The sequence below is a fragment of the Aquarana catesbeiana genome, linkage group LG02 (genome assembly GCF_042186555.1).
Source record: "Aquarana catesbeiana isolate 2022-GZ linkage group LG02, ASM4218655v1, whole genome shotgun sequence".
In the NCBI taxonomy this organism is placed as follows: Eukaryota; Metazoa; Chordata; class Amphibia; order Anura; family Ranidae; genus Aquarana; species Aquarana catesbeiana.
The window spans coordinates 405,894,930-405,904,150 of record NC_133325.1 but is presented as its reverse complement, the minus strand read 5'-3'; positions in this window follow the sequence as shown (position 1 = coordinate 405,904,150).

Below are 9,221 nucleotides of genomic sequence, written 5' to 3'. Positions count from 1 at the left end.
AATTTTTTTAGTATCAAAATGGTTATAAAGTAACAACATCAATGACATTTACCTATGTTATATATATTCAGTCAAAGGAATAGATAAGACTCTGCAATATAGACAGAAGAACTGTATTACATAGACAATTGGTAAGTTATTTGGATTGCTGAAGACAAATGAGACAGAAAAAACCAAATCACTGTTCACGAGAATAAGGGAAAAAATAATATAGCAAAACCCATAAAAAATGAACTATAATCAGTTTAGAAAGTGATGAAAACCTGTTAGTGTGCTGTTTTAAATATGGGGATACTTGGAACTTGTAGTAGTAACCTTAGACGTAACATCACAAATGGGTACTGTACATGGCACTGTAGCACATAAGGGACACTGTTCACAATCAAGTGAGAGCTGCATGTAATGGATACGTGGAAAATTCTGCCTGCTACATACCCCAAGTTTTTCTCAAATTGTTTTTGGGAAATCTTTGTGGTCACAAGATAATTTTTTTACAGAAGTGTTTTATTAATCTCCACTTTCCCATTGTTGTAAGGCAGGCACCCCAGGCTTGGAGTCACACCTTAGCTAGCACCCTATTTTGGCAGGAAACCCGTATCTCATGCAAAAAAAAGGTGCGCAGATAAATGTTTAATGCTAAAGATTTAGGAGGACCCAGCATAGCCAAAGGTCTAGTTGTACCAGAGAACACATGACATCAAGTTACTGCTCTTCTTTCTAGATAGGCCTGTATCTTTGGGAAGGAACAAAGCAGCTGCAAAAAAGGAGCCAGAGGCCTGTTGGTACGTGGGGGAGATTTACTAAACCTGGAGAGTGCAAAATATGGTGCAGTTCTCCATAGAAACCCAATCAGCTTCTAACATTTTATTGTCTAAGCCTAATTGAATCAAGCTGAAGTTAGAAGCTGATTGATTACTATGTACACAGCTGCACCAGATTCTGAATGCACCAGTTTAGTAAATCTCCCCCATAGTATCAGGACCTGGGTCTGAACCTGCAACCTCTGTGTTGTCTGGTAAATGGGCTCTTCTTGCTGTGCCACCAGGGATGCCTTACCTTGTGTCTTGCTTCTCTTGAACCCCTTACGCCTCCCATGAACTTCCCTATTTAAGCCATGTCTCTGCATTTCCGTGTTTGCCAGATTATTGTGCTCTCTCCAGCACAATAATTGCTCTTTGCATACCTGCTGCTGTCCTTATCTTCACTAGCCACTTTGTTACCCGACCCTTGGCTTGTTCATTGACACTATGTTTCAGTCTGATCCTATCCAGCTACTACTTGTTACTGACCTTTGGCTTGTTTACTGACTACACTTTCTGCTTGATCCCTACCTGCTACAATATATCTGCTACCGAACCACGGACTTGCTCACCTCCCCGGTGGGGGTGATCCTAAAGACTGTGACTTAGAACTAGCATACCGTAAAACCCATCTCCACCATCAGGAGCAGCACACAGAAGTTTTTTTTAACCTTCATGCATAGAATGTACAAAGGTAAAAAACCTTGTGCCTTTACACACCACTTTAACAAATCTGTTAAATATTTATGTTTTGTGATATTTAGCACCTAACTTTAGTGTTATTTTTACATTGTTTTATTGTATTTTTACAGGCTAACACTGCATTAGAGGAACATTGTTCTATGAATGAAGTAACACAGAAATATTGTGAAACAATGAACACATCCTTTGTATGCCTTTTTTCACAAAAACAATCTGCCTTCTAGTGAAATGTTACAATTTATTTACATCCCTGAGCTAAGGGCATAACATTTCCACGTTGATACATTGTATACTTTTAACTTACTGACCAGTGTTAGTTTGTAGACTTCTAAAATATCAACTTCCTGTAACATGAGATAAATAATGAATGTGTTTCTTTTTTTTTGTGAATTGACTTTGTGTGGTATTGTATTTTACCAGTCCATATAGCGCGCCGCATTAGGTTCCTTTTCGTAGGCTTTTTACTCTCCATTTTCCCCTGGTGATCCGGCCAGTAACACACCTTCTGTATTAGAGTGCCCCCACATCTGGATGAATGAGTAATCTGGCCAGTAACACACCTTCTGTATTCGAGTGCCCCCACTCTGGATGATGAGTAATCTGGGCCAGTAACACCTTCTGTATTAGAGTGCCCCCACTCTGGATGAATGAGTAATCTGGCCAGTAACACCTTCTGTATTAGAGTGCCCCCACTCTGGATGAATGAGTAATCTGGCCAGTAACACCTTCTGTATTAGAGTGCCCCCACTCTGGATGAATGAGTAATCTGGCCCAGTAACACACCTTCTGTATTAGAGTGCCCCCACTCTGGATGAATGAGAACAAGGGGGCACCCTTGGTAAGCAGTATTGTCAATCTGGGGGAGGGGATATTAGATGGAATATTAGATGTACAAGCAGATTTACATACACTAACAAATTGAAGCCAAACTCCAGCTCACACTGCAGTTGCAGGAGCAATTACAGCAACAGTTCTGCTTTTTTTTGAATAAAGGGTTTTTACATTAAAAAATAAAAGCTGATCATTGTAAGCACATCTGTCTGTGGTAAATGGTTTGTCTCAACACTCTAACTGCTACATTTGCTTTGTCAGCTAAAGGAGTATATTTGTATTTTTTATATATATATATAATTTCTTTATTATAGTATTTTTTCTGTTTTATAATTGCCTTTAAAATCCCATTTTTGAGATTCAGTACTTTTCAGCTGCTACATTTGCAGGAGAGCTTTGTTCTGTTGGAAAAACAGCAGACTTACTGGCTGGATCACCAAATAAAACTAAAACTATATTAAGGTAAAAAACCTTCCGTTCATAAGGCCCCCAGCCCCCCAGATACTTACCTGAGCCTTATCTGAATCCAGTGCTGTGCTGGTGAGCAGCATCTCTCTCCACTCTTTCTCTCCTCACTGGATATGGAGGCAGCAGCGGGAGCCATTGGCTGCTGTCAATCACAGCCTGTGAGGAAAGAGCAGGGGGGGGGGACACACAGAGCGTGGCTCTCGTCACTCAGCAGGGGGAGGAGCCAGGAGAACCAGAGGGGGACCCCAGAAGAGGAGGATCAGGACTGCTCTATGCAAAACCATTACCTCCCATTTTTAAAGAATTTGTGGTAACCCCCCCCCCCTCCAAAAATAAAAAAACAACCAAATATTGCATGTGTTAACCCCCCCAGTCTCTCTACATCATCTGTTTTTCCACTACTCCAGCCATACAGTGTCTTGAAAAAGTATTCATACCCCTTGAAATTTTCCACATTTTGTATTTTAATGTGATAGACCAACACAAGTGGCACATAATTGTGAAGCGGAAGGAAAATTATAAATGGGTTTTCAATTTTTTTTACAAATAAACATGTGAAAGTGTGGCGTGCATTTGTATTCAGCCCCCCCTGAGTCAATACTTTGTAGAACCCCCTTTCGCTGCAATTACAGCTGCAAGTCTTTTTTGGGGATGTCTCTACCAGCTTTTGCACATCTAGAGAGTGACATTTATGCCCATTCTTCTTTGCAAAATAACCCGCAAGCTCTGTTAGATTGGATGGAGAGCGTCTGAACAGCAATTTTCATGTCTTGCTACAGATTCTCAATTGGATTTAGGTCTGGACTTTGACTGGGCCAGTCTAACACATGAATATGCTTTGATCTAACACCATTCCATTGTAGCTCTGGCTGTATGTTTAGGGTTGTTGTCCTGCTGGAAGGTGAACCTCCGGCCCAGTCTCAAGTCTTTTGCAGACACTCCTAACAGGTTTTCTTCTAAGATTGCCCTGTATGTGGCTCCATTCATCTTCCCATCAACTCTGACCAGCTTCCCTGTCCCTGCTGAAGAAAAGCATCCCCACAACATGATGCCACCACCATGTTTCACAGTGGGGATGGTATGTTCAGGCTGATGTGCAGTGTTAGTTTTTCCGCCACACATAGCATTTTGCTTTTAGGCCAAAAAGTAAAATTTTGGTCTCATCTAACCAGAGCACCTTCTTCCACATGTTTGCTGTGTCCCCCCACATGGCTTCTCGCAAACCGCAAATGTGACTTCTTATGGCTTTCTTTCAACAATGGCTTTTTTCTTGGCACTCTTCCATAATGGCCAGATTTGTGGAGTGCACAACTAATAGTTGTCCTGTGGACAGAATCTCCCACCTGAGCTGTGGATCTCTGCAGCTTCTCCACAGTTACCATGGGCCTCTTGGCTGCTTCTCTGATTAATGCTCTCCTTGCCGGGCCTGTCAGTTTAAGTGGAAGCGGCCATGTCTTGGCAGGTTTGCAGTTGTGCCATATTCTTTCCCATTTTCGGATGATGGATTGAACAGTGCCTTTGTGAGACGTTCAACGCTTGGGATATTTTTTTTATAACCTAAGTCTGCTTTAAACTTCCCCACAACTTTATCTCTGACCTGTCTGATGTGTTCCTTGGCCTTCATGATGCTGTTTGTTCAATAAGGATCTCTAACAAACCTCTGAGGCTTCACAAAACAGCTGTATTTATACTGAGATTAAATTACACACAGGTGGACTCTATTTACTAATTAGGGTGACTTCTGAAGGCAATTGGTTCCACTAGAATACATTTTAGTTAGGGGTATCAAAGTAAAGGGGGCTGAATACAAATGCACCCCACAATTTTCACATATTTTATTTGTAACAAATTTTGAAAACCATTTATAATTTTCCTTTCCACTTCACAATTATGTGCCACTTTGTGTGGGTGTATCACATAAAATCCCAATAAAATACATTTATGTTTTTGGTTGTAACATGACAAAATGTGGAACCATTTCAAGGGCGTATGAATAATTTTTTCAAGCTTGTTTGGAGATATGGAAAAGAGAGGAGAACACTGTTTTTATGTTTAGTGGTAGTGTTTTTATCCAAAGTTTATGGTGCAAATGTTTTAATACATTGCAAAAGTTTTAGGCAGGTGTGAAAAAGGCTGAAAATTAAAAATGCTTTCATGAAATACATATAACCAAAATGAATTGGACCCACAGTCCACCACCACCAAATGTTCTTGTATATAAAATACAAAACTTTATTAATTGCTCAATAAAATCTTAAAACCATTGCAAATAAACAAACACAGTAGCATTCTGCAACTTATGTCGATTAGGGTGATGGCCAATATCACATATAACAATGTGATAATTGCACACTGAAAATCAGAGCAATATACATAGTAGTGGGGCTCCACCACCCCCTTCACATAAAGCTTGACATGTTTTGCGTAGTTTCGCTTCTTAAGGAGCAGAAGGTGCAAACATAGAAATGCTACAACAGCGACGGCCGGAGAAAATATTCCAGATACCGTATATCACATGAACAGTGGTAGATGAGAGATCAGGGTCCCATATAGCATCAGTTAAATATATTGTTTGATCTATTTATAGGCATAGAGGGCAACCCTCATCCATTTCATTCAAACTGGGCAGCAATATATAGTTCATCACACCCACCCCTCTAAAAGCCATGAACGGATGCTAAGAATAATGAAAAGAGAGGAACAAGGGACATTATAGTCTTCAAAAAAGCTAGTGCCAGTGTAGGGCACCACCAAAGGCATTGCCACAGTACATACAGGCCACAAGTAGAGCTCAATGGTAATGGTAACAAAAAATCCTCTTTCCTACGAGTGGTCCCACACCGATAGTCGTGATGAACTCTATATTGCTGCCCACTTTGGAATAAATGGATTTATTATGAAGGTTTCCCTCTATGTCTATAAATAGATCAAACTATATATTTAATTGATGCTTGGTGCTATATGTGACCCTGACCTCTTATCTACCACTCTTTGTGTGATATACTGCATCTGGCAGCACATAGGAAGATTACATTGTCCCATGAGGAACAAAACACATTAATCAAAATTAAGGACTTATTCTTTCAAGTGGACATTCACCTTAAGGGCCCCTTCCACACGGGTCAGGCTTTGTTGGAGTCCATCTGCTCAGCAGGGAATCCACTTACGCAGAGCGGACACGGACACAGCCCGCTCTCCTCTATGGGTGGTCAGATGTAAACGGTCCTCTTGTCAATTGACACCCAACTGCCATCCGATCCACCAGACTGATGGGATCCGTCTGTTTTTAGTGGAAAGGACCGGATGTCCGTGGGTGTCAACGGACACCTGCCGCTCTATTGAGGAGACTGGAGAATCCAATTTGGTCTGCCTGAAAAAACTTACAGGAGGACCCAATCGGTCTGCTAGTGTGAAAGGGGCCTAAACCAAATCTTATCTTGCATTGCCTCCTTCAACTCACTCTCTTCCAGTCGGAAATAGATTTTTTTTAAAGATTTATTCTAGGCAAGAAGCCCAGAATTATGTCTGCATCCCCCCCACACACAAGATTCTGCATGTGCAACAGATGTTCCGCAGGGCTTCTGCGAAAGCCCTGCAGCACATTTACGCATGTGTGAGTTCCCCTGCACATGTGCAAAGACAGGTATTAAGCAGTGGTGTCACTAGGGTTAGTGTCACTCGGTGCGGTAAAACATGGTGTCACCCCCCCTCCACCAAATATAGTCACCCCTCAGTACAGACCCCCCTCCACTAAGTACAGACCCCCCTCCACTAAGTACAGACCCCCCTACTAAGTATAAACCCCCTGCATCAGTATAGACCCCCCTTCCTCAGTATAGACCACCCTCAGTACAGACCCCTCCTCCCTCAGTACAGACCCCCCCCTTCATCAGTATAGACCCCCCTTCACTACAGACCCCCCTCCATCAGTATAAACCCCCTCAGTACAGACCCCCCTCCATCAGTATAAACCCCCTCACTACAGACCCCCCTCCATCAGTATAGACCCCTCTCTCTCACAAATCCTCGCCTCACCTCAGGCGGTGCAGGACATCCCCCCGTCCAATTCCAAGCCTACACCCCTCCTCCCATTACCGCACCAGCTCGGGCGGCTCTGGTACATGGAACACCCGGGTGGAAGCTGGAGAGGAGAGGACAGTGTGCAGCTGCACCGCCCGGGTGGAGAGAAGATCGTGACAGGCTTGGGCAGCAGCGCAGGAGTGAGACAGAGAGGAATAGGTATGAATGTGAGTTAGGGACCTTAGATTGTAAGCTCCTTGAGGGTATAGGGACTGATGTGAATGTATAATACATATGTAAAGCGCTGCGTAAATTGACGGCGCTATATAAGTACCTGAAATAAATAAATAAATAAATAATAAGAGAACATATGCCAGGCACGGCCGTGTCACCCTCGGGATGGTGTCCTCCCTGTAGCGGGTGTCACCCAGGTGTGAAACACCCCCCCCCCCAGCCCCCCATAGCGACACCACTGGTATTAAGGAAGTCCTAAAACTGCACCGGAGAGGGGACAGAGACACCAAAAAGCAGGGATGAAACTAAGAGGGGATGTGAAAAAAAAAAAACGTATTAGTAAGTTTAACTTAGGATAAAACTAGCCACTTTAAAGCGGTTCTTCAGCCTTTTTGAAAAAAAATAAAGGTCAGCATCTACAAATCCTGATGTTTTAATAAAAGGACACTCATGTGTTCAGGGGTCCAGTGCCATCCCCACCCCTTGCACTTCTTTCTTTCCCTGTCTCCACTTTCCTGTTATTTCAAATGAAGACTGCCTACTCCAACTTAAAGGATAAGTTCACCTTTCAACAAAAAATAATAGATGCAAATTTTTGTTGCAGGCAAAAAAATGTGCATTTATTATTTTTTGTTTCTGAAACCTCTAAGGCATTGCCCGAGCGATCAGCAAATCGCTGATACCATGCAGGTCTCCTGCAGATCTGTCAGTGTATCTGTGTGCCCGGGCAAGCAGATATAATCTGACAGGAAGACTCAATGCGCTTCACAGCACCATGGTAGTTCACTGAAAACTACAAGCTGACAGCCGCACAGAATGTTGAGACTAATGGGGTGTACACACGGTTGGACTTTTCGGCTACAATGGACGCCGACGGACCAAATCCGGGGGACAATCCGATCGTGTGTGAGCTTCCCCGGACTTTCAGCGGACTTTTCCAGTCGCAAATCTGACGGACTTTAGATTTGGAACATGCTTCAAATCTTTACGTCGTAACTCCGCCGGACCCAGAAATCCGCTCGTCTGTATGCTAGTCCGACGGACAAAAATCGACGCTAGGGCAGCCATTGGCTACTGGCTATCAACTTCCTTATTTTAGTCCGGTGTACATCATCACGTACGAATCTGTCGGGCTTTTGTGTAATCGTATGTAGGCAAGTCCGTTCCTTAGAAAGTCAGCCGCAAGTCCGCCAAAAGCCTGTCGAAAGTTTGTCGGACGGGCTGTCGGACTTTTGTAGCTGAAAAGTCTGACCGTGTGTACGCCCCATTAGAGCCAGGAGAATTTGGGAAACTTAGGGAGAAGGGCTGTTCTCAGGCTTCACATTTTTTGACCTCCATAACATGGCCAACGATAGACTCTTTGGTGCAGCAGGGAAAACAGTTTGAAATAAATTTTTGGCATTTTTTGACCTCCATAACATGGCCAACGATAGACTCTTTGGTGCAGCAGGGAAAACAGTTTGAAATAAATTTTTGGCATTTTTTGACCTCCATAACATGGCCAACGATAGACTCTTTGGTGCAGCAGGGAAAACAGTTTGAAATAAATTTTTGGCAGGCGTTACAAATACGCCATTATTTTTAAAACCTGGAACATCCAAAATTCGAGATGTGCTGTGAGGAAAAGGAGCCTCTTCCCCATACGATCTCTAAGATGTACGCATTGTTGATATCACCTCCAGAAGATTTTATAATGCCAGGCCTGAGTAATATGGGAGAGAGATCTAGACAGGATTTTCACCCCAGCTCATAAATCTTTCGCTAAAATCATCCAGGTGCACGAAAACCCAGGAATCTAACCACAAGTTATTAACACGCTGGTAATATACTCCTTCAACTCTTAACAAATTTTTCCCAGAAGCCTCAGATCGCTGCTGGAGATGCGGTGAGAGACAAGGGACCTTACTGCATATTTTTTGGGCATGTCCAGAGATTAGACAGTATTGGCTGGAAGTACAGAAGATTACTCAAAAACTTACGGATTTTCAGATCCCAGATGACCTGGCTTTCTTCTTGTTACATTGCTCACATATCCCGCTTTGGAATTACAAACAATCAGTACTTTGCCACCTGGTGAATGCAGCAAAAGCCTGTATTACTTTGTGCTGGAAGGACCCACGACCACCTCCCATTGCCCTGTGGCTCAATAAAGTTAGAAGCATGGGG